This window comes from Mytilus edulis, chromosome 7, assembly GCF_963676685.1.
Source record: "Mytilus edulis chromosome 7, xbMytEdul2.2, whole genome shotgun sequence".
Lineage (NCBI taxonomy): Eukaryota > Metazoa > Mollusca > Bivalvia > Mytilida > Mytilidae > Mytilus > Mytilus edulis.
The window spans coordinates 87,601,278-87,625,857 of record NC_092350.1 but is presented as its reverse complement, the minus strand read 5'-3'; the positions used below and the strand labels follow the sequence as shown (position 1 = coordinate 87,625,857).

Here is a 24,580-nt window from a genome sequence, read left to right as displayed (position 1 = left end):
TTTGATTATTTGGTAGGTACCGTTTTGTTATCTTGTCCCAGCACGTGTTGCCGTATCTATAAATCTATGATATATAGATTTGAGAGGTCGTGATGAAATAAAATTCAGAAGATCCCATCGGACGCACGACATTTAAAGAGTCTTTATTCTCATATGTTGTACTGAAATTGTATTGCAAAACCTTTTTGTTTTCCTGTCTTTATTTTATCATGTTTAGTCAATATTTAATATGATAAGTACAGTAACGATTTTGTAGTACACTTAAATTACTTGGATGTACAATTAATAGAAGAGCAGTTCATCACTGCCTCGTTCTGAATAAATGTTTGCTTCCTGCTCTTCTATTCAATATGAGGTAATACTCTAATAGGCGACGATATTATTTTAAACCAGCAAAATGTAGATGTAATAGCTAAAGAAGGTAAGTAAGCTTGTTTTGTTCTATATATTTTTGTTCTATTTTAGCTCACTTTAACTTATTCAACGACATAGACGGTCGTTGATGTACTGCATATTAATTTCATCTGGCCACTTTGTCTTACTTTTATACATTTAAAGATATTGTCTAGAGGTATTAAAAGGTAAAACTAACAGTATAATAAGAAAGGTGAAAAAACAAGGCTGATAAAAACAAGTGTAGAATGATATCTGTCCTAATCTGTACCTTTGAAAAATAAAAAAAATCGTAATATTGGTCTTGCCTTCTTATAACGTTAATGTTTAGTAACCAGAATAAATTAATCTTGTACACTTAACTTCGTGATAGCACTGGGCAGACAGTGTCGACATACTAGTTTAATAATGATGTTCTAGTTGATAAACAGTGATGAGTCCATTTATTTGTTAACACCTTTATCAACTATCTGACTAATAATATGCCTGTTCAGTAACATTTTAGAATAAAACAAGATAAGATGGTTGTGTATCAACTTTGTGAAATGGGATAAGAAATTATAAACCCAGGACAATAAACCTATCATACAAATTACTAGCCTAGAGCCAGAATAATTTGCTCTTTGATGAAGGAAACACGTCTTTAATATGTTGTTGTTCTGAGTGTAATGCAGTAACGTACATTGATGTAAAAGTTTCAAAGTTAAAAAAAAAACATATTTTTAAATTCAACGTCATGTACCATATGACAGAAACAACCGTTTGTTATTACAGCTGTATCAAAGACACAAGACAACATACAATATAATCTAACGATTGCTTATTATATCTGTCTCAAAGACACCAGACAACAAACAATATAATCCAACGATTTATTATCATGTCTGTCTCAATGAAACCAGACAACATATTATAGAATCAACCTTTTGATTATGTTGTCTTTCCTAATGACACCAGGAAACATATAATAAAATTCATCAATTTATTATGATGTCTGTCTATATGACATCAGACAACACATAATAAAATCCACCATTTGATAATGTTGTCTCTCTTAAATAACAACAGACAACATATACATGATATAATAGAAACCACCGATTAATTATGTTGTTTGTCTCAATGACGTCAGACAACATGTAATAGAATCCACAGATTGATTATATTGTAAGTCTCAATGACACCAGACAACAGACAATATAATCCACCGATTTATTTTCTATGTTTGTCTCAATGACACTTGACAACCTATAGAATCACTTGACAACCTATAGAATTCGCCGATTGATTTTGATGTCTGTCTCAATGACACCAGACAACATGTAATAAAATCTGCCGATTGATTTTGATGTCTGTCTCAATGACACCTGACAACATGTAATAAAATCTGCCGATTGACTTTGATGTCTGTCTCAATGACACCAGAACACATGTAATACAATCCGCCGATTGATTATATAGTTTGTCTCAATGAAGTCAGACAACATATAATAGAATCCACCGATTTATGTTTATGTTTGTCGCAATGACACTTGACAACATGTAATAAAATCCGCCGATTGATTATATCGTTTGTCTCAATGACATTAGACAACACCATTTAACACATAATATAATTCGCCTATTGATTATGTTGTTCCTCCCAAAGACACCAGGCAATATATAATAAAATTCAGCGATTGATTATAATGTCTGCCTCAATGATGTCAGACAACATATAATAGAGCACTGATATTTGAAACTACAGAGAGAGGGACACAAATGATGTCTACTATTTTATGCTCTAATAAACCTCCGTAAAACAGAACCGAAAACAAAATTAACTTAAATAATACTGTTTAAGGTAAAGAATTAAGATATTTGCACACGATTAAGCTTTAAACTTGACTGAAGAAAAGAAATAGACACTCTCGAAACAAGTTGTATTTACAGCATTGGCTGAAATTGTTTTTCTTCTTCATATTACCCTTGATATAATAACTATTATTAGACTGATAAATAAATGCATTGGAAAGTACAATAATTAAAGTCAAAACAAGTTAATTAAGATAATATAACGTGTGTACTTGTAATTTTCGGATGATGTCAAGTTTAAATCGTTAATATTAAAAACCTTTATCTTCCTGTTATGATGAGTCAACAATCAAATAATGTTATCACGTTGTACTTATCCTGTTTATATTTAAAAAATGTTGTTCAAGGTCAAACTAAATGTACAATGACAGAATATATGATGGTCAGAGTTATCTTATAAATTACCCGAGAAGTCATTTGAAGATTGACGAGTGTTATCCTCTTTATTTCCCTAGTTGTTTTTGCCGATAGTAATCGTATAAGAGTGGTCATGCTCTTTTCTTGGCTGATTTTTATAAAATGTTTGACACGAATGGTCATTTTGTAGATTGGCCTGGAGTTATCTAATATATTACTCGAGTAATCATTTTGTAGATTAGCGGAGTGTTATCAAATACAATAATCAAGATTGTTTTTTGCTAAATTAACCTAGTGTTATTTAATATATTTCCTGAATGGTAATGTTATAGATCGACCGAGTGTCATAGTACATGTATATTATCCAAGGGTCGTTTAATTTGATTTAACACTTTTTACCAAGTAAGGACTAGGACAGTTGTTATCCATTCGTTTGATGTGTTTGAGATTTTGGTTTTGCCATTTCCGAATTGATTTTCCTCTAAGTTCAGTATTTTTGTGATTTTACTTTTTAATAAGAGACTTTCCGTTTTGAATTTTCCTCGTAGTTTGGTATTTTTGTGATTTGACTTTTTATCCGAGTGGTCATTGTGTATATTGACCGAGTGGTGTTCTTGTAGATTTGCCGAGTTTTAACATATATATTTACCGAGTGGTATTTTTGTAGATTGTTGGTGTCTGATTGTTGATGGTTGAAGAGTTTTGTTATATTGCTTATTACTCAATAGAAATAAAGAATTAACTCGCAACCATTGTCTACATTTTCGTGATTATTAAATGGATTTTTTGGTTGATTCGAACTCGCTTTTAGAGGGTTGAATGATGAAAGTAATTAATTATAGGTAATCGGTGTCAATGGCGAGGTTGTCGTTAATTTTTTTTTGTCAATGACCGTAATATAGGTTTATAAGACATATATAAGATATATCTGTCGACAAAGAGTAATCTGTAATCCTTTTTTTTATTTACAATTGAAGATCCCGTAGTTCCTGGTCAAGATATAACTTTTAGTAATATTGAGGACATATTGCCCTTCTCAGAATGAATGGCTCCTGTTTGAAAGCAATCTTTATATATATTTACAAATATATGCTCAAAAAACATTGTGGTTCTCTATTTTTTTACGGTGAAATCTGGATATTGTTTTTTATTTTCATTTTTTAAGACTTTGTTCTCAAGTTAATCGTAATAGGTATATGTGCACGCATCAAGATTCAACGGAAAAAAATGAGCCTTTTACGATGAAAAATAGGCTCCTGGTGATTTGTTTTAACAATATGCACGGTGAATACAATACCAATTTCGAGTTCCTTCTTTATAAACTTGTGCGGTTTAATCAAGATAGGCTAAGCCTATTGACACAAGCTTGATTTGTGTAAAAGGCTTCTTTGAATAACTGACGCTTGCCGTTAAGAATTAACAACATCATTTTGACATCAAAAGTGTATTGAAAAAATTGCTGGAATATAAAACTCGTCTTTGTCTATGTACTTTAATAGCTTTACGGCTATGTGTTCATGTAAGGTGGTTTATTTGTGCTTCGTGCAATTTGTTTAGTTAAGCCATTTGCAGCTAGTTTTTATAGATTGTTCTCATGTTGTGCAGTAACCCATTGTCCCAGGTATTTTGTTGATTGTCCATAGATCATGTCTGTCATATTTGTTTTTCATTACTTGTATTTGATAAATTAGGACGTTTATTTTCTCGTTTAAATTGTTTCACATTTTTCATGTGAGGTAGTCTGTTATAGCTGACCATACTGTATGGAAATTTCTCATTGTTAAAGGCAAAATGGAGACCTATAATTGCATTTGTCTTCATTTACTTATCGTAAAATCATTATCATATCTTCTCTTTTAAAGAACATTATCAGTCTCTGAAAATTATTCATACATCACAGTTTGGTTAGTTTAAGATGAGAGTAAAATTCTGCTATCATTCATTCCTATTTTATTCAGTATTTACATTCAAACAATCGTTCATCTCACATGTATACTGTTTCTTAGAAAAATACACATTTTTTTAATAGATTAAAACGAAGAATGGAATAATCATGCTTTGACAATATACATTTTATTGGCTTAGACTGTAGAAATTTTCTTAATACTTCACTTGATTCATGTAAATAAACAAAATATCAAAAAGTCAACAATACCCAAGGTACCGCATACCAACTACTTTAATAGGTCCAGAAGTTTGTCAGCTAATGCGACATACTACAACTATTACAATATAGAAAACAAGATCATATATGATATCACATATCTCAATTTTGCATTTGTGATTAATATCATAATAATGGCACCGAAAAAATAATTACCTCATTTTTAAATTGTTTTTGCTGACACTCAAGAAATCAGCTAGACCTTTGGTGGATAGTTGTCTCATTGGCAAACCTACCACATCTCATTTATTTTGTTGTTGGGTATCTTCAGACGCATTTATAATTTGAAAAATTTGAGCTATTTTCACATCTAAAGAGTTAGTTATAGCTTTGGTTTCTGGTTCCAAAATAGGTTAGGATTATGTTTTAGAAGTGTTGAGAACGATATTATTTTGAATTTGAAACGTTCGCAGTTGGCACTAAAACAACAAATCTGGATAACACCAATATGTATATATTTTGAGTAAATTGTTTCATTATTTCTATTGAATGCTTTTGCGTAAATCTTTTAATATCAATATTTAAAGATTATTGTTCATGTTGTTAACACATTAGCAAAAACAAAATATATATGTTTAAATATATTTCATCAATGTTAATTACGTAACGTGTTTTTGATGTTAACATGGTTAACACCAAATTCTGAAATGTTGTTTAAACATTCAAAAGACATGTCACTAAAACATTTCATTGAACGTTTTCTGTATAATGTTTATAACACAATGCCTTTATATGATTTATGTTTATAACTCAATGCCTTTATATGATTTAATAATGTTTATAACACACTGCCTTTATATGATTTAATAATGTTTATAACACAATGCCTTTATAGGATTTAATAATGTTTATAACACAATGCCTTTATATGATTTAATAATGTTTTTCAACGGTATTATATTAATGTCATGATTGTGACAGGTTTAGCTTACCATACTTTTACGTTAAATTTACAATTCTCTACATTAGGAAATGTCTATACCAAGTCAGGAACCTGTCAGTTGTTTTCAATTTTGATGATGCGTTTGAGCTTTTGATTTTGCCATTTTATAAATACTTTTCGTTTTGAATTTCCCGTTGAGTTTTTGTTAAATGATTTTTCTAAACTTTGATAAAAAAAGTATATTTTAAAACTGATCCATGAATAATTCTAAATTATTTTGAAAACATTTTCAGAAAATATCTTATTTTAAAAACACTACCTGTACCTGGTATGCATGTACCATGTCAGAAATATGACTGTTGTTTTTCCATTTGTTTGATTTGTTTGAGCTCTTGATTTTGCCATTTGATAAAGGACCATCCTCGGAGATCGGTATTTTCGTTATTTTTCTTTCTACATAAAAGCACATGTTTTTGTAAGAACTTTTTGATACGACATTTTTTCGACCTTGATGGATTTTTTTTTAAATGATATGCGATTCCTAGCTTTAAATTGGTATACACGCGTTAAATGCAAATTTCAAACACTTTCACAGTCTGTAGTAAAAAAATAACCCTTCTAACACCCGCTATAAATATTTAGAATATATATATATATGTATAGAAAAAAATGAATTCAGCATATTCTGGGTGTGTAACAGTCAGAATTCACCAATTTGAGGTTTCTCAAAATCTAACGAACGAACGAAAACACCCCTAAATTGGCTTAACTTGGCGTTTCAAGAAAAGAGGTAGCATTAATTTATTTATTACTATTGGGCTATCGGCAGTGCTTTTCATCCTTTTGAAATGTCTTTGACCTACTTTATATATATACAATGTACTGTTCAATCAACACAGTTGAACATCTAATTGATCAATTCTTTTGGCAAAGAATATAAAATATCTAGAACAAGTACAGTAATAATACAAGAGATTTTGATAAACATTACAACATTAGTTCGAATTTTTTAGTACATATATATGTGAAAAGGGATAAATGTAGACTTTGGAATGGAAGGGGGATAGGACTCATTTTGAATCTTATCTAGGATCAGATCAACGGAAAAAGTTTTTCCCAAACATGAGGTAAAATAAATCTATGAGCGAACACCACTAGTTTAATTTGAAAAACAAAAAACTTACTCGGATCCGGGATAATTTCGTTGCCCTAACCCCTAAATCCAAATGATCACATCTTAACCTTTCTTGATTATTATTGATTTATATTTGAGCTTAAACTAGTATACTGAAGCAGATAAATAAAAGGAAATATTAAAATTAATATTTGAAAAAAAAACAGTTAAAATTTTAAAAAGATATTCTGTCATGTATTGTGTTTTTTTGTTTGTTTTTAAAAAAAAATTAAGGCCTTTCTTATTCTTTTTTGTGTATGTTTTTATTATCGTCCAAATATAATATCATTTTACATTACATTGCATATAGTACATATATAATTTATTTTGTTTTCTTGTTTAATGTTTTCGTTGAGGAGCTTTCATGGCATGCTGTTTATATTTTCTTCTGTTTATTTATATTTATCATCTCTTTCTTTTTACTTTGGCCATGCAATTTAAAACAAAAAAAATAACTATGCTGTTTTGTTGGTTCTAACTTATACTTTCAACCAGGATACATAAAACTTTATCAATTTACGATAGATCGGGTGCACCTTTATATTTCTGTAACTGATTCCTAATAAATATTCTTATAACATGAATAAATAGCGGTGTTCACGACATATTTATCCAAGATACTCTTGAACACGAAAATAACGCTCATGCGTATCAGCAACTCGGACCAATTATACCTTGCGTATCTTTAGACTGTTGGGTGCTGTATTTTAGGAGACAGTATTTACCAAAACATTTTCTTTAGTCGTTCACTATAAAGGACATGTGGATATAATAAATGAAGCATATTTAGGTTATATCACCTCAATCACTTTTCAATCCTTTATCTAACGCTAATTTCGTCGTGAAATGCACGGAATACTTGCCACTGAACGTTAAACATTCAACAATTTATCAATCAAATACAACCATATGCGCCATTTTATTTTAACAACGACATTCAGAAAACAATCTTTTTTTCATATATGATGAAGACATACTCTTTCAATCAGTTTAAATGAGGTCTGGAGCTGGCATGGCAGTAACTGCTAATAGTTCTTTGTTAATCTATGTGTCATTGTCATTTTGCTTAGTTTCTTTTGTTACCTATTCTGACATCGGACTCGGACTTCATTTAAACTGAGTTTTACTGTGCGTATTGCTATGTGTTTCTTCATTCTACATTGGCTAGAAGTATAGGGGGAGCGTTGATAATCTACAAAACATGTTTAACCCCGCTTCTTTTTTGCGGCTGTCCCAAGTCAATAGCCTCTGGCCTTAGTTATTCTTGTGTGTTTTTTAAGTTTAGTTCATTTATATCTTTTCGAGTTTAGTCTGACGTCCATTTTCACTGAACTAGTAACACATTTAATTTAGGGGCCAGCTGAGGACCACCTTTGGGTGCGGGATTTTCTAGCTGCGCTGAAAGCCCATTGGTGGTCTTTGGCTGTTGTCTGCTCTTTGGATGGAGTGTTGTTTATTTGACATATTCCCAATTTCCATTCTCAATTTTATTTTCAAATAGATAAGGCAGATAAATCGAAGGCATATACGACATGCAAACAAACGGAACTCAACGTAAGAATACGGAACATTCAACAACAGAAATTCTTTAGCCTGATGTTTAACCACACCAATAAAATGCAAGGTTGCAAAAAGAATATCAAGTGTTAACTTTTGTCGTTGAACACACTGCAATGTCGGTAGACATTTATTAGTGGATTTTATTATAACAAAATAACTGCTCCTTGACGATACGTTCGTAGAGTTTTATCCGTTCGTAAGGTGCTGGGAAACATCTATTTAGCTAAAATTTATGTCTTAACGACTAGAAGAGCTTATTTCTTTAAGTAAAAAGAGCACTGTCAACCTAATAGTTTACCAATGTAAATGTTCAAAATCAAATATGTTTATATACTAACTGCATCATATTGCGTTAAAAAATAAAATACCGCTATGTAAGGACATAAACACGCTGAACAATGAAAGACATTAAATCCCTTTGAAAAAAGAACTGCCAACTAGATGATAAAGTTAGTAGTAATTTAATACCCCTAAATAGAAACGTCCAAACTCGAGTTAGTAATGAAAATGATATGCAACCCTTGTTTTTTTTAAAGATTTCGAAACATGGTTTGATATCGCATTGAATGGGCTGTATAGTTAATTTTTAATGTATAAAATAAAAACGTGTACATATTTTAGCCTCCTCCACCCGTAATATAGTTCCCGATTACTACATTCAAGATACAAAGCATTGGATGATACAATGTATAAGGTATATCATGTTTATAAGGAATAACCAAGCTAATGTAGATACTATAATGTTTCCACTTTTAATCTATGGATGATGTCAAGTTCAAATCGTTAATATTTACACCCTTCATCTTCCTGTTATGATGAGTCAACATTCAACTTATAAAGTCACGTAGTACTTATATTGTATATAAAACATGTTTACAAGGTCGAACTCAATTTACAACAATAACAGCAATTTTGCGTTCCGATTTATCATTTATATGTCCTGATTGTGGTCTTCTTTTTTGTAGATTGGGGATTTCTTGTATTGGTCATTGATTCAAATCTTTTTATTTTTCCTGATGAGATATTTGATTTCAGATTGCTAGTGCCTGATGCAATCAGTTGGACTCTTTAATATGCAATTCAGGTGAATGAAATAATTCGCTATCATTACATTATAATGATAATTACAAGCACAAACATTTCATAAAGACAATCCCCTATCATCATTGTGTTTGGAGTGCAATCTGGAGGACAAAAACAATAACGTATTTGTCTTTAATCAATGGTTTTGATGAGAAAATAACACAATCTATATACATGGAAAATATATTGCCTTGTCTCGTTTCTTTTGTTGACTAGTACATGTACACCTTTAAATTGTAAATATATATGTACAATACCTTTTACTCAAACTAATGATGTCTTTCAATACTGCAACAAGATATAAAAAAGATATGGTATGAATGCCAATGATGACAACTCTCCAACAGTTTATTTTTTACTGAATTAAATAACTCAATTAACATGCTTAAAGTAAACAACACTATTTTAACAAGTTAGATATTTATTAAATATGATTAATAACAAGGTGCATTTAATACATGATATATTGCAATTGACCATAAACATAATATTAGATAATTTTTTTCCATTCTGATCAGAATGTAATAAAAAAAGTAATCAGGATTACAATACTGTAACAAGATATAAGGAAATATGGTATGAGTGTCAATGAGACATCTCTCCAACTATAATAGATAAATTTAAAAGTCCAATTTCCATGTGCGGTGAAACCTATAGCATGCAATTTATTGGGACTTCTTATACAGAGACTTATTTTGGTCTCATAAAACATCTAAAACCTTAAGGATGTTTTGATTTTACTTAAATCAATTTAAATATTCTACAGGGAAACTTGGTTTTGCCGAAGAATAACTTAATTCAAAAGTTTTATAAATACCAGTACATACTTTCAAAATAACCAATTTATATCAAAAGGTATGTAGATATAAAAAGATACCAGAATTAAAATTATAAACGTCAGACGCTAGTTAAGTCGACAAAAAAGCATCAGTGACGCTCGAAAGAAACAAGTTAAAACGCCAAATGAATAACAAAGTTCAGGAATCTATTCATTGGGTAGCAATCATTAACTTTTCGAAAAAGGTAAAAGTTTATGATAAGACAAGAACTCAAAAAAGAAATAAAAGAGAAACAGCTAGAGGTCAGAATACTGTTAGTAACGATGACCGTGCTTGAAAGTAACATGCCGTGTCCTGAATTTAGAAAAGAAAAACGAAAATCCGCCTTTACGAGTAAAATTATTATTATTGCATGCACGCGGTATTTTAGCGCACGAAATAGTAAATAAAAGCAATGGGCGTCAAGTTGGTTACCTATTCCCTATTCCCTATTCGTTACCTATTCCCTATTCCCTATTCGTTGCCTATTCGTTACCTATTCCCTATTCCCTATTCGTTACCTATTCGTTACCTATTCCCTATTCCCTATTCGTTACCTATTCGTTACCTATTCCCTATTCCCTATTCGTTGCCTATTCGTTACCTATTCCCTATTCCCTATTCGTTACCTATTCCCTATTCCCTATTCGTTACCTATTCGTTACTTATTTGATTTTTAATATCCTTCCCCCTTTTTAATTATGGCATGGAATAGTTTAATATGGCTGCCGTTACCATGGAAACGGCACAATTGTGAAAAAAATGAGCTTTTGGTTTTTGGTGAACTGTTTGGATATGCTTCAACTCAGAATCATCATATTTTAAAACAATGTAGGTGCCCACTATATACAGGTGTTGGATGATTTTGGCGATCATTGGAACTACTATGTTGCCATGGAAACTACACCAAAATTTTCAAAATTCTCAAAATGCTCAAAACTTCATGAAACTTCACAGTAATGATGAGCAACATTGGAGTTGGAATTTCCAAAATAGGTCTTGTTACCATGGAAACAATGCAAAAAGGTCAAAAATTTCAAAAATAAGAATTTTCCGCAAACTGGATGAAACTTTACAGGAATGGTAACTGGCATAGGCAGAGTTGGATTTTGAAGTTAGAATTTTCAAAATGGCCGCCGTAACCATGGAAACAGCAAAAATATCAAAAATTCAAAATGTTCAAACTTAATGAAACTTTGCAAAAATGTTACTAGACATCTGTAGATGCTCTCTTTGACTTTGGAATTGTCAAAATGGCTGTCGCTCACCTGGTAATAGGGGGAAGGGGTGCCTTCCTTTATTGCTAGCAATTACAAATCTAGTTGTTAATAGTCTTACATATGGTAATAGTTCTGAATTGGTTGAGGTAAAATGATCTTTTTATGACCTATTTATATGTGTTTGTGCTCAACCGATCCTTTTACTTCATGTTCGATACGCATTTGTCCCTTACTTGTTTTTTATACGTTCTACCTTTTAACTGCTTTATGTCCGTATGTTTGAAGATGGATCTTGGTTCGACGGGATGAAATCACCGTGTTAGCGCTTGCGTAAAAACGAAGATGTGGTATGATTGCCAATGAGACAACACTCCACATTAGACCAAAATGACACAGAAATTATCAACTATAGTTCACTGTACGGCCTTCAACAATGAGCATAGCCCAAACCGTGTAGTCACCTATAAAAGGCCCAGACATGACAACCTCATACAATTCAAACAACAAAACTGACGGCCGTATTTCATATACAAAAAAATAAACGGAAATATGTAACACAAAAACAAACGATAACTACTTAATTTCAGGCTCTTGTCTAGGGACAGGCACATACTTACATAATGTGGTAGAGTTAAACATGTAAGCAGGGTGTACATCGTTTCGGAGCATGCTATTACCTTGTTTAATTCGTTCCATCACTCGCTTATAATTCGCTTATAATACGTGTATCTTACGTTGCACCTTTTAAAACATGATTTTCAATTGTTTTGTTGTCTCTGGTGGAAGATTTGGGCTCTTAGAGGTGATATTACTCTATAAGTGCATTTGTATCCGTTCCAGCGGTCGGATAATACCCTGTTAAATATTCGTTACTATTTCGCTTTTAAAAAGTTTGTTGTACGTTGCACCTTTTAGAAAAGGATTTCCAATTGTGTTCATATCTCTGGTGGTAATAATGTGTTCTTATAGATGAAATACCCCTATAAGTGCATATGTACTCGTTCCAGCGATCGGTTAATACCCTGTTACCTATTCGTTACCTATTCGTTACCTATTCACTTATAGTACGTTTGTTGTACGTTGCACCTTTTAGAAAAGGATTTTCAATTAAATTCATATCTCTGATGGTAACAATGTGTTCTTAGAGATGAAATGACCCCATTAGAGCGCATGTATCCGTTCCAGCGCTCGGTAAATAACCTGTTACCTAGTCGTTACTTATTCGCTTTTAATGCGCGGGGTATACGGTGCACCTTGAAATAAATCGTTTTTTAATTGTGTTCAGGTCTCTGGTGGTAAGAATGTGTTCTTAGAGATGAAATTACCCTATTAGCGCGCATGTACCCGTTCCAGCGCTCGGTTAATACCCTGTTACCTATTCGTTACCTATTCGTTACCTATTCGCTTATAATACATTTTTTTATACGTTGCACCTGTTAGAAAAGGATTTTCAATTATGTCCAGGTCTCAGACGGTAACAATGTGTTCTTAGAGATGAAATGACCCCATTAGAGCGCATGTACCCGTTCCAGCGCTCGGTAAATAACCTGTTACCTATTCATTACCTATTCGCTTTTAATGCGCGGGGTATACGGTGCACCTTGAAATAAATCGTTTTTTAATTGTGTTCAGGTCTCTGGTGGTAAGAATGTGTTCTTAGAGATGAAATGACCCTATTAGCGCGCATGTACCCGTTCCAGCGCTCGGTTAATAGGTAACGAATAGGTAACGAATGGATAACAGGGTATTAACCGAGCGCTGGAACGGGTACATGCGCGCTAATAGGGTCATTTCATCTCTAAGAACACATTCTTACCACCAGAGACCTGAACACAATTAAAAAACGATTTATTTCAAGGTGCACCGTATACCCCGCGCATTAAAAGCGAAGAGGTAACGAATAGGTAACAGGTTATTTACCGAGCGCTGGAACGGGTACATGCGCTCTAATGGGGTGATTTCATCTCTAAGAACACATTGTTACCGTCTGAGACCTGGACATAATTGAAAATCCTTTTCTAACAGGTGCAACGTATAAAAAATGTATTATAAGCGAATAGGTAACGAATAGGTAACAGGGTATTAACCGAGCGCTGGAACGGGTACATGCGCGCTAATAGGGTAATTTCATCTCTAAGAACACATTCTTACCACCAGAGACCTGAACACAATTAAAAAACGATTTATTTCAAGGTGCACCATATACCCCGCGCATTAAAAGCGAATAGGTAACGAATAGGTAACAGGTTATTTACCGAGCGCTGGAACGGGTACATGCGCTCTAATGGGGTGATTTCATCTCTAAGAACACATTGTTACCGTCTGAGACCTGGACATAATTGAAAATCCTTTTCTAACAGGTGAAACGTATAAAAAAATGTATTATAAGCGAATAGGTAACGAATAGGTAACGAATAGGTAACAGGGTATTAACCGAGCGCTGGAACGGGTACATGCGCACTAATAGGGTGATTTCATCTCTAATAACACATTCTTACCACCAGAGACCTGAACACAATTAAAAAACGATTTATTTCAAGGTGCACCGTATACCCCGCGCATTAAAAGCGAATAAGTAACGAATAGGTAACAGGTTATTTACCGAGCGCTGGAACGGGTACATGCGCTCTAATGGGGTCATTTCATCTCTAAGAACACATTGTTACCACCAGACATGAACACAATTAAAACACGATTTATTTCAAGGTGCAGCGTATACCCCGCGCATTAAAAGCGAATAGGTAACGAATAGGTAACAGGTTATTTACCGAGCGCTGGAACGGGTACATGCGCTCTAATGGGGTGATTTCATCTCTAAGAACACATTGTTACCACCTGAGACATGGACATAATTGAAAATCCTTTTCTAACAGGTGAAACGTATAAAAAAATGTATTATAAGCGAATAGGTAACGAATAGGTAACGAATAGGTAACGAATAGGTACCAGGGTATTAACCGAGCGCTGGAACGGGTACATGCGCGCTAATAGGGTAATTTCATCTCTAAGAACACATTCTTACCACCAGAGACCTGAACACAATTAAAAAACGATTTATTTCAAGGTGCACCGTATACCCCGCGCATTAAAAGCGAATAGGTAACGAATAGGTAACAGGTTATTTACCGAGCGCTGGAACGGGTACATGCGCTCTAATGGGGTCATTTCATCTCTAAGAACACATTGTTACCACCTGAGACATGAACACAATTAAAACACGATTTATTTTAAGTTGCAGCGTATACCCCGCGCATTAAAAGCGAATAGGTAACGAATAGGTAACAAGATTATTTACCGAGCACTGGAACGGGTACATGAGCGCTAATAGGGTAATTTCATCTCTAAGAACACATTGTTACCACCTGAGACATGGACATAATTGAAAATCCTTTTCTAACAGGTGAAACGTATAAAAAAATGTATTATACGCGAATAGGTAACGAATAGGTAACGAATGGATAACAGGGTATTAACCGAGCGCTGGAACGGGTACATGCGCGCTAATAGGGTCATTTCATCTCTAAGAACACATTCATACCACCAGAGACCTGAACACAATTAAAAAACGATTTATTTCAAGGTGCACCGTATACCCCGCGCATTAAAAGCGAATAGGTAACGAATAGGTAACAGGTTATTTACCGAGCGCTGGAACGGGTACATGCGCTCTAATGGGGTGATTTCATCTTTAAGAACACATTGTTACCGTCTGAGACCTGGACATAATTGAAAATCCTTTTTAACAGGTGAAACGTATAAAAAAATGTATTATAAGCGAATAGGTAACGAATAGGTAACGAGTAGGTAACAGGGTATTAACTGAGCGCTGGAACGGGTACATGCGCGCTAATAGGGTAATTTCATCTCTAAGAACACATTCTTACCACCAGAGACCTGAACACAATTAAAAAACGATTTATTTCAAGGTGCACCGTATACCCCTCGCATTAAAAGCGAATAGGTAACGAATAGGTAACAGGTTATTTACCGAGCGCTGGAACGGGTACATGCGCTCTAATGGGGTCATTTCATCTCTAAGAACACATTGTTACCATCAGAGATATGAATTTAATTGAAAATCCTTTTCTCAAAGGTGCAACGTACAACAAACGTACTATAAGTGAATAGGTAACGAATAGGTAACGAATAGGTAACAGGGTATTAACCGATCGCTGGAACGAGTACATATGCGCTTATAGGGGTATTTCATCTATAAGAACACATTATTACCACCAGAGATATGAACACAATTGGAAATCCTTTTCTAAAAGGTGCAACGTACAACAAACTTTTTAAAAGCGAATTAGTAACGAATATTTAACAGGGTATTATCCGACCGCTGGAACGGATACAAATGCACTTATAGAGTTATATCACCTCTAAGAGCCCAAATCTTCCACCAGAGACAACAAAACAATTGAAAATCATGTTTTAAAAGGTGCAACGTAAGATACACGTATTATAAGCGAATTATAAGCGAGTGATGGAACGAATTAAACAAGGTAATAGCATGCTCCGAAACGATGTACACCCTGCTTACATGTTTAACTCTACCACATTATGTAAGTATGTGCCTGTCCCTAGACAAGAGCCTGAAATTAAGTAGTTATCGTTTGTTTTTGTGTTACATATTTCCGTTTATTTTTTTGTATATGAAATACGGCCGTCAGTTTTGTTGTTTGAATTGTATGAGGTTGTCATGTCTGGGCCTTTTATAGGTGACTACACGGTTTGGGCTATGCTCATTGTTGAAGGCCGTACAGTGAACTATAGTTGATAATTTCTGTGTCATTTTGGTCTAATGTGGAGTGTTGTCTCATTGGCAATCATACCACATCTTCGTTTTTACGCAAGCGCTAACACGGTGATTTCATCCCGTCGAACCAAGATCCATCTTCAAACATACGGACATAAAGCAGTTAAAAGGTAGAACGTATAAAAAACAAGTAAGGAACAAATGCGTATCGAACATGAAGTAAAAGGATCGGTTGAGCACAAACACATATAAATAGGTCATAAAAAGATCATTTTACCTCAACCAATTCAGAACTATTACCATATGTAAGACTATTAACAACTAGATTTGTAATTGCTAGCAATAACGGAAGGCACCCCTTCCCCCTATTACCAGGTGAGCGACAGCCATTTTGACAATTCCAAAGTCAAAGAGAGCATCTACAGATGTCTAGTAACATTTTTGCAAAGTTTCATTAAGTTTGAACATTTAGAATTTTTGATATTTTTGCTGTTTCCATGGTTACGGCGGCCATTTTGAAAATTCTAACTTCAAAATCCAACTCTGCCTATGCCAGTTACCATTCCTGTAAAGTTTCATCCAGTTTGCGGAAAATTCTTATTTTTGAAATTTTTGACCTTTTTGCATTGTTTCCATGGTAACAAGACCTATTTTGGAAATTCCAACTCCAATGTTGCTCATCATTACTGTGAGGTTTCATGAAGATTTGAGCATTTTGAGAATTTTGAAAATTTTGGTGTAGTTTCCATGGCAACATAGTAGTTCCAATGATCGCCAAAATCATCCAACACCTGTATATAGTGGGCACCTACATTGTTTTAAAATATGATGATTCTGAGTTGAAGCATATCCAAACAGTTCACCAAAAACCAAAAGCTCATTTTTTCACAATTGTGCCGTTTCCATGGTAACGGCAGCCATATTAAACTATCCCATGCCATAATTAAAAAGGGGGAAGGATATTAAAAATCAAATAAGTAACGAATAGGTAACGAATAGGGAATAGGGAATAGGTAACGAATAGGTAACGAATAGGTAACGAATAGGGAATAGGGAATAGGTAACGAATAGGCAACGAATAGGGAATAGGGAATAGGTAACGAATAGGGAATAGGGAATAGGTAACCAACTTGACGCCCATATAAAAGCATGCGCACTGATACGTAAGAAATGAATACGCATTTGCGTCATCACATATATTAATCAAATAGTTGAATTCGAATGTCATTCTACCTACCTCAAGTGTTTTGACTCCGGATTCATTGACATTTTATCCGGAATTTCTGAGAACGCAAACCGATAGTGTGCGTTTGAAATGTAATCTAAAATGTGAATAAATAAAGACGTGTAGTATAGTTGGTCAACACAGTCAAAACCTTACCATAGTACAAATATGTAGATGCTATTAGGTAAAACTATTAAAAAACAAACAAGCACAAATAGAATTGAAATTTTATAATAAAAATACGTTCCTTTTAGTAATTTTTTCTGAAAATTTTGAATATATTAATATCAATAAACACAAACGTCAAGTATTTACGGATGGACATTTTATTCATCAAATGAATCTTTTTCCAAATTTTAACATTCCACTATATGACTATATTACTATACAAAATATAAGCGAAGACTTATAAATCCATACTAAAACAGTATACAATCATGAATTAACGTTATGATAGTCATTAAATTTTGTTATGCTTTTTGTAAAGTATTACTTCGTTTTTTTTGTGAGCTGCAAGGATATAAAATCTTTGTGAATTGAAAACTCACAATTATTCTTATTCATGACCGTATAAAATTTAAATATTTAATTAATGTATTTTACTTTCCGTTTTATGGATATATTACAATACAAAAAAATAAATAACAATTACTTATAAACTTAACTAAAACGGTATGAAATAATTATGATGCAAGGATATGTTCAAATTTAATCATTATGTTTCATTTACAAATGAATATTTAAAAATACCAAATCAGAGTATCTTGTCATATAAAATACCTAATTATTTTTTAATTGCAACTCTGAAAATATTCTGACTTTCAATTATTGTTAATTTCTACCGAAATATAAATACGGTATATATTTTGTATATATTTCATTGATTTCTATTAAATTGATTAAATTAAAACTTTTGAAAATAATATCCTCTTTCTGTTTTCTGATCTAATATAAATATTAAAACCAGAATGTTCTCTCCTAAGTCTATGATGAAAATACACAATATCACGTGGTTAAATCTTCAGACATAATTAGTTTACATGTTATCGTGCTCGTTATAATTGACATAAATTAACACAGGGGTAGTTGTAAAACAAATATAATTGCGATGTCATTATACTTGTTTAGAAACGTTTAAATTAAAGCGCTTATAAACATTTAATATAAAAAGTAAGTGTGTTCAACACAAACGTAGGTCTGGCACATTACTTTGTCCCCTTTATCACAACTCTTCGCTGTTAACTTAAAAAAAAGGTCAAAATAAACCCATGTTGTTATATAGCTCTTTTATGAATTTTGTTCAAGTTAACAAGTCGAAGCAGCCAATATTGAAACTATAGCTGTTTCTTGTATTGATCACTTGGTATTTTTGCATACAATAAATACATTGCAATACACATATTCATGATAAAAAGAATAACTGTGGGCCAAAACCTCTCTTGCTGATCATTTTTTTTTCTAGACTGAATTTATATCTATCGTTTAGTGTTTTGATGATAAAAAGCAACAATTGCTGATCGTTTTTGTTTTTCAAAGTTTCGATCTATCTATAATATTTTCAAGATTTAAGGTAAAAGTCTTGAAACTATAATAAATAGATCGACATTTTGCGTTGTTCAAAGTTTCCCTCTATGTAGAATAACAGTTTAAGATTTAAGGTAAAAACACTAAAATTTGTAAAATAAATCATTTAACGCTTATAAGGAGTCCATCAACCATTGATACTCTTTTTGTCTTTCTTATTTGCTAATTTGTTGATCATGTCTTGTTTGCTTCATACAGTTATTTTCTAATGTAGAAAATGGTGGATTGAACCTGGTTTTATAGAGCTTGACCTCTAACTTGAATGGCAAGGGTACAAAAGTCATCACCGTGTCACAATCTTATTAAGAACAACAACAAACACATAGTTTACAAAGAAACGCAAACAATCAACTTTTAAATTCAACCACCACATTCATTGTGTACTGATATATGCATTTGCAATCAACCCATAAAGGATTGAAATATAAGTCCCGTGCCTGAATGGCAAAGTTAACATTAACTCTAATGTAGAGTTGCTTGGTTGCCGTTAGATTGTTAACGTCACAGTGGAAGAGATATAACATAATTTTGTCGTTCAAAGTATTTTCAAAATTATAAGAGACCAATAACATAATGCGAGTACTCTCAGATCTTTACTTTGTGTCTTTTTGTTGTGGGTATATACAAGTACCCGGCTCGTCCACTCTGTGTAGTACTTCTATTTGTATCCATTTATGAGTTAAGTCAATTTCAAATGATTTTGATAGTTCGTTCTTATGTTGTAATGCTACTCCACTGTCCCAGGTTAGGGTCAGGGTTCCATCCCGCTAACATGTTTTACCCCGCAACATTATGGAGGTATGATCCTTTCCAATGTCATGAGCCTCTGATTCAGTGGTTGTCGTTTATCGATGTGTTACATATTCGTTATTCGTTCATTGTTTGAAAATAAATTAGGCCTTTAGTTTCCTCGTTTGAAATGTTCTAAATAAATCATTTCGGGGCCTTTTATAGCTGTTTGCGCGCTATGTGATTTGCTCATTGTTGAACGCCATATGGTGACCTATAATTGTAAATTCATGTGTCAGTTGGTCTCTTGTGGAGAGCTTTCTCATTGGCAATAATACCACATCTTCGTATTTATTATTATTTTAATTTGTTGAATACGAGTCCGATTACGCTTTTATTCTAACCGTGTAAAGAAGAAAAATATTAAACAATTATTGCGTTTGATATTCACATTTTTAAGTTAAAATTTGCGTCCACATCTGCATTTGGTGCATTTTGCAACACACGTGTATATGAATGATGATACGATAGACAATAGAAAGGAAAGCATTAATTTTTATGTTAACATTCACAAATTTATCTCTACGTTTTACTTTTGAGAAGGCTTCTTATGATAAGTGCAAGGCGCCAATAATATTTTTTTTACAAATTTGGAGTCGATAATTTTGCTAATGAATTACTTAACATAATTTAGACTCTCACTCTCTAAGTTAAAATTGCTCTTAGACAAACTTGCACCGTTTTGTTATATAGTTCCAAACATGTTTACTTGTTCATGCATTATGTTTAGATTTGAGAGGTCGTGATGAAATTAAATTCAGAAGAGACCTGTTAACCTTACTATGTCGGCAAAATTTCTCTTGTTAGTAGATCTTGACTTGCTGATCATTTTTGTGATTTAAAGTGTATCTTAATCTATTATGATTTTCTATAATATATGACGAAACGAAAAATATGTAGTGAAAATCGTCTTTAACGTGTTAAGGGAGTATAGATTAAAAATGAAGAATTTGTTCAGACTTTGCCAAAACGTATTATATATTGTGAAATGTTCAAAAATATAACAAATATGACAGGGAAACGAATATTTTCTCAAGATACAGGTTGTGACAAAATGACACATTTTGTATGGATTATACAGGGGAAAACAGCATTATGTGATCTGAAGCTAAACTAAACGAAAGAATTGAAAACAAATGATAGAAGATAGCTTTTAGAAAATGCTTTGAGAATATTAATAGATAAGATATGGTCACCGTGCGCTTTTTCCCTGCTCAAATTTAAAATAGCAAAAGTTCATGTAGACTCTTTCAGAAAATATACTATTTTATAGTTATCTCTCCTGAAAATGCCAGTTAAAAAAACATCACTTATCAAACAAAGAAAACCAAATTTTGCTACATTAATTACAAAATTTGACCATGGGTTTCTGTTAATTACAATCCACAAATGTGGAAAGACACTACATTAAAGGGCAATAACTCCAATAAGAAGTCGCCTTCATATTGTCTGTATTGAAGATTTAAGATGTGAGGCAAAAAACGCAAACAAATTAAAAAAAGTCAAAATCATCATCAAAGGAAATTTTCTGTAATGAATAGTCGATTACTGATTTCGACCCTGTTGTCTCACTTGTAGAACTGATTTTACTGATTATCATAAAGTTTTTCTGTCTCTGTTCTAATTTTCAAAATAGAAGGCTAAAACAAAAATAAATGGTAGACATCATTTAAGGCAAAAAATCCTATAATAAATGGGAAATGAGTCCATGTGACACAGATAATGACTCCGCTTGCATTTACCTTTATAAAGGAACATAACTTAAGAACGGCTCGAGTGACACTACCCAAATTTGTACTTGATCTTACTTCTGTTGTTATAGGCATTGTGTATTAGTTTCATAACATTTGCCTGAGACGAACTTAAGTTAGAAAACAAAAACGATAAAGTCAGCATCTTCCCCATTTATATAGGGGCATAACAGGACAAGCGAGGCCACCGAAATATATATTTGAAGTGTGTTTTGTAGTAATACACATTGCACATTTCATACCATTTTTTTAAGTTAAAGAACTAAAATAAAAATAAATCAACAGTGTTTCTGTTTGCAAAGGGGCATAACTCTAGAACAGTACAAGTGACACCACCAAAATTCGGAACTTTTCTTAGTTATGTGGTAATACGAATTGTGTTTAAGTTTTATAACAATGGGTTGAGGCAAACTATAGTTAGGGAACAGAAACTAATTTTGGGACATCATCTTACCGTTTTGACATGTATGGACAGTCGGTAGAGCTCAACATCCTGCTATTGTCAGATCTCTCTCATTTGAGTGCTAGTGATTTTCAAAATAATAGACAAAACTTTAATCTTACCCCATATATTCTATTTCAGCCATGTTAGTCATCTTGGTTGGCAAGCAAGTTAATAAGACATATTTTTTGAAATGGGGATTGTTGCCAAGTTTGTTTGAATTTGGCCCAGTTGTTAAAGAAGATTATTTAGTAAAAGTTAACGCTTGTTGACGACGAGGACAGACGACGGACGCCAAGTAATGAGAAAATACTATTTGGTTAATAGAGCCAGATGATCTAAAAAATAAATCAATATGTTTTTGGAGAAAAAAAATAATAATAGCCTTGCATTTTTGTAGCACTCCGTATATGTTATAAATAATGTACATGTGCATGATTTGAAATTTGAGCTTTGAAATATTTCTTACAAACTATTAAACACAAAACGCAAAATTTATAAATATGCACGATAACACTTAACATTTCTGCCAATATTGACAATATGCGCAATCACTTTTGTATGTTTAGTCTTGTAATCATAAAAAAGACATGGTGTTTTGATGTTCAATAATATGAAACTTGCAAAAAATGTACACATTTTTATATCGGACATAAAGCAAAATCAGCGGACAAAAAGCAAAACGAACAAAAAACAACGGACAAAAAGCAAAAGCTTCGAACAAAAAGCAAAATTATCGGACAAAAAACGAAACGGACTAAAAGCAACGGACTACATTTTTTGTAAAAGCAAAAGTTTCGGACAAAAACAACATTATCGGAAAAAAAGCAAAACGGTCAAAAAGCAACGGAAAAAAAGCAAAAGTGTCGGACAAAAAGCAAAATCATCGGACAAAAAGCAAATTCAGGACAAAAAGCAACGGACAAAAAGCAAAAGTGTCGGACAAAAAGCAAAATCATCCGACAAATTCAAATTGCGGACAAAAAGCAACGGACAAAGAACAAAAGCGTCAGACAAAAAGCAAAATTATCGGACAAAAAGCAAAAGTGGACAAAAAGCAAATTGCGGAAAAAAAAACACCGTATCAGACGCACGACACACGACATTTCAAGAGTATTTGTCTCAAATATTGTACTGGAATTGTATGGTCGAAAAAAAACTGTTTGAAATCCTGTATTTATTTCATTTTGTATCGTCAATATTTGATATCATAAGTCCGATGACGGTTTTATATTACACTTTAATGACCTGGGTGTTGTACAAATAATAGAAGAGCAGTTCATCACTGCCTCGTTCTGAATAACTGTTTGCTTCCTGCTCTTCTTTTCACTACGAGGAAATACATTAAAAAGGCGACGAAAATATCTTTAACAAGCAAAATGTAAAAGTTATAGCAATAGAAGGTCAGTAAGCTTGTTTTGTTCTATATATATATATAATTTTTTTTTATTTCGCCCATTAATTTAACGACATAGATGATTGTTAGAAGAGCATCAGATTCATCTAATCTCGCCATGCATGTTGGCTTATTTTTATACATTTGACGATATTTGTAAGAGGAAATGATAAATACAACTAACATTAGAATAGGAAAAGTGAAAACAAAGGTTGATAAAAAAGAGTGTAGAATTATATCAGTCTTAGTCTGGACCTTGTGGAGATACACATATATGCTGAAAGAAATTAAAAAAAAAATAACACATACGCTGTATTAGTCTTTCATTCTTATAACGTTAATGCGAAGTAAACAGAATTAAATTTATCTTGTACAATTTACTTTGCGATAGCATTTGGCAGACAGGGTCAAAATACTAGTTCGCTCAATATGTAATATTTGATATTCAGTAAAAATGGTTTGTTACATGTAGCTGAATCCCATTAATTGATTTTGTCAGTGTTCACTGACTTCCCCTTTTAATAATTGACCTGTAAGATACGTATATCATGTATATTATCAACTGACTGATCAATAAAAAGGAGCCAATAATTTGCCTGTTAAGTAGCGGGTTTAAATAACAATACACATGGTGGTTGTCTGTTAAGTAACGGGTTTAAATAACAATACACATGGTGGTTGTGTATCAATAAAAAGGAGCCAATAATTTGCCTGTTAAGTAGCGGGTTTAAATAACAATACACATAGTGGTTGCCTGTTAAGTAGCGGGTTTAAATAACAATACACATGGTGGTTGTGTATCAACATAGTGAAATAGGATCCATATTATACACCGACGACAATTAAATAGTAATCATAAACCTAGACCAATAAACCTACAATACAAAAACCAAACCTAGAGCCAGAATGATTTACTCTGTTATGAAGGAATAAACGTCTTCATGGTGTTATTGTTTAGTTCCAAAAGGTATATTGTTATAAAGGTTTAAGAGTTTACCACATTACATCGTTTGATATATTACACCAGACAACTTGTAATAAAATCAACCGATTGACTTTGGTGTCTGTCTCAATGACGTCAGACAACAACATTGATTTCACCAATTGATTAGGTTTTCTATCCAAATGACA

At 32.8% G+C, this 24,580-nt stretch overlaps 1 protein-coding gene across 1 annotated transcript in view; it reads left to right on the top strand.

The window, feature by feature from the left end:
* Positions 1-272: 272 nt before the first annotated feature.
* LOC139482710 (uncharacterized) overlaps positions 273-24,580 on the top strand; it is a 384,200-nt gene continuing 359,892 nt past the window's right edge. Inside the window, exon 1 of the mRNA XM_071266777.1 lies at positions 273-421. The gene's annotated coding sequence lies outside the window, so the exon portion shown is untranslated. The remainder of the gene's footprint in view (positions 422-24,580) is intronic.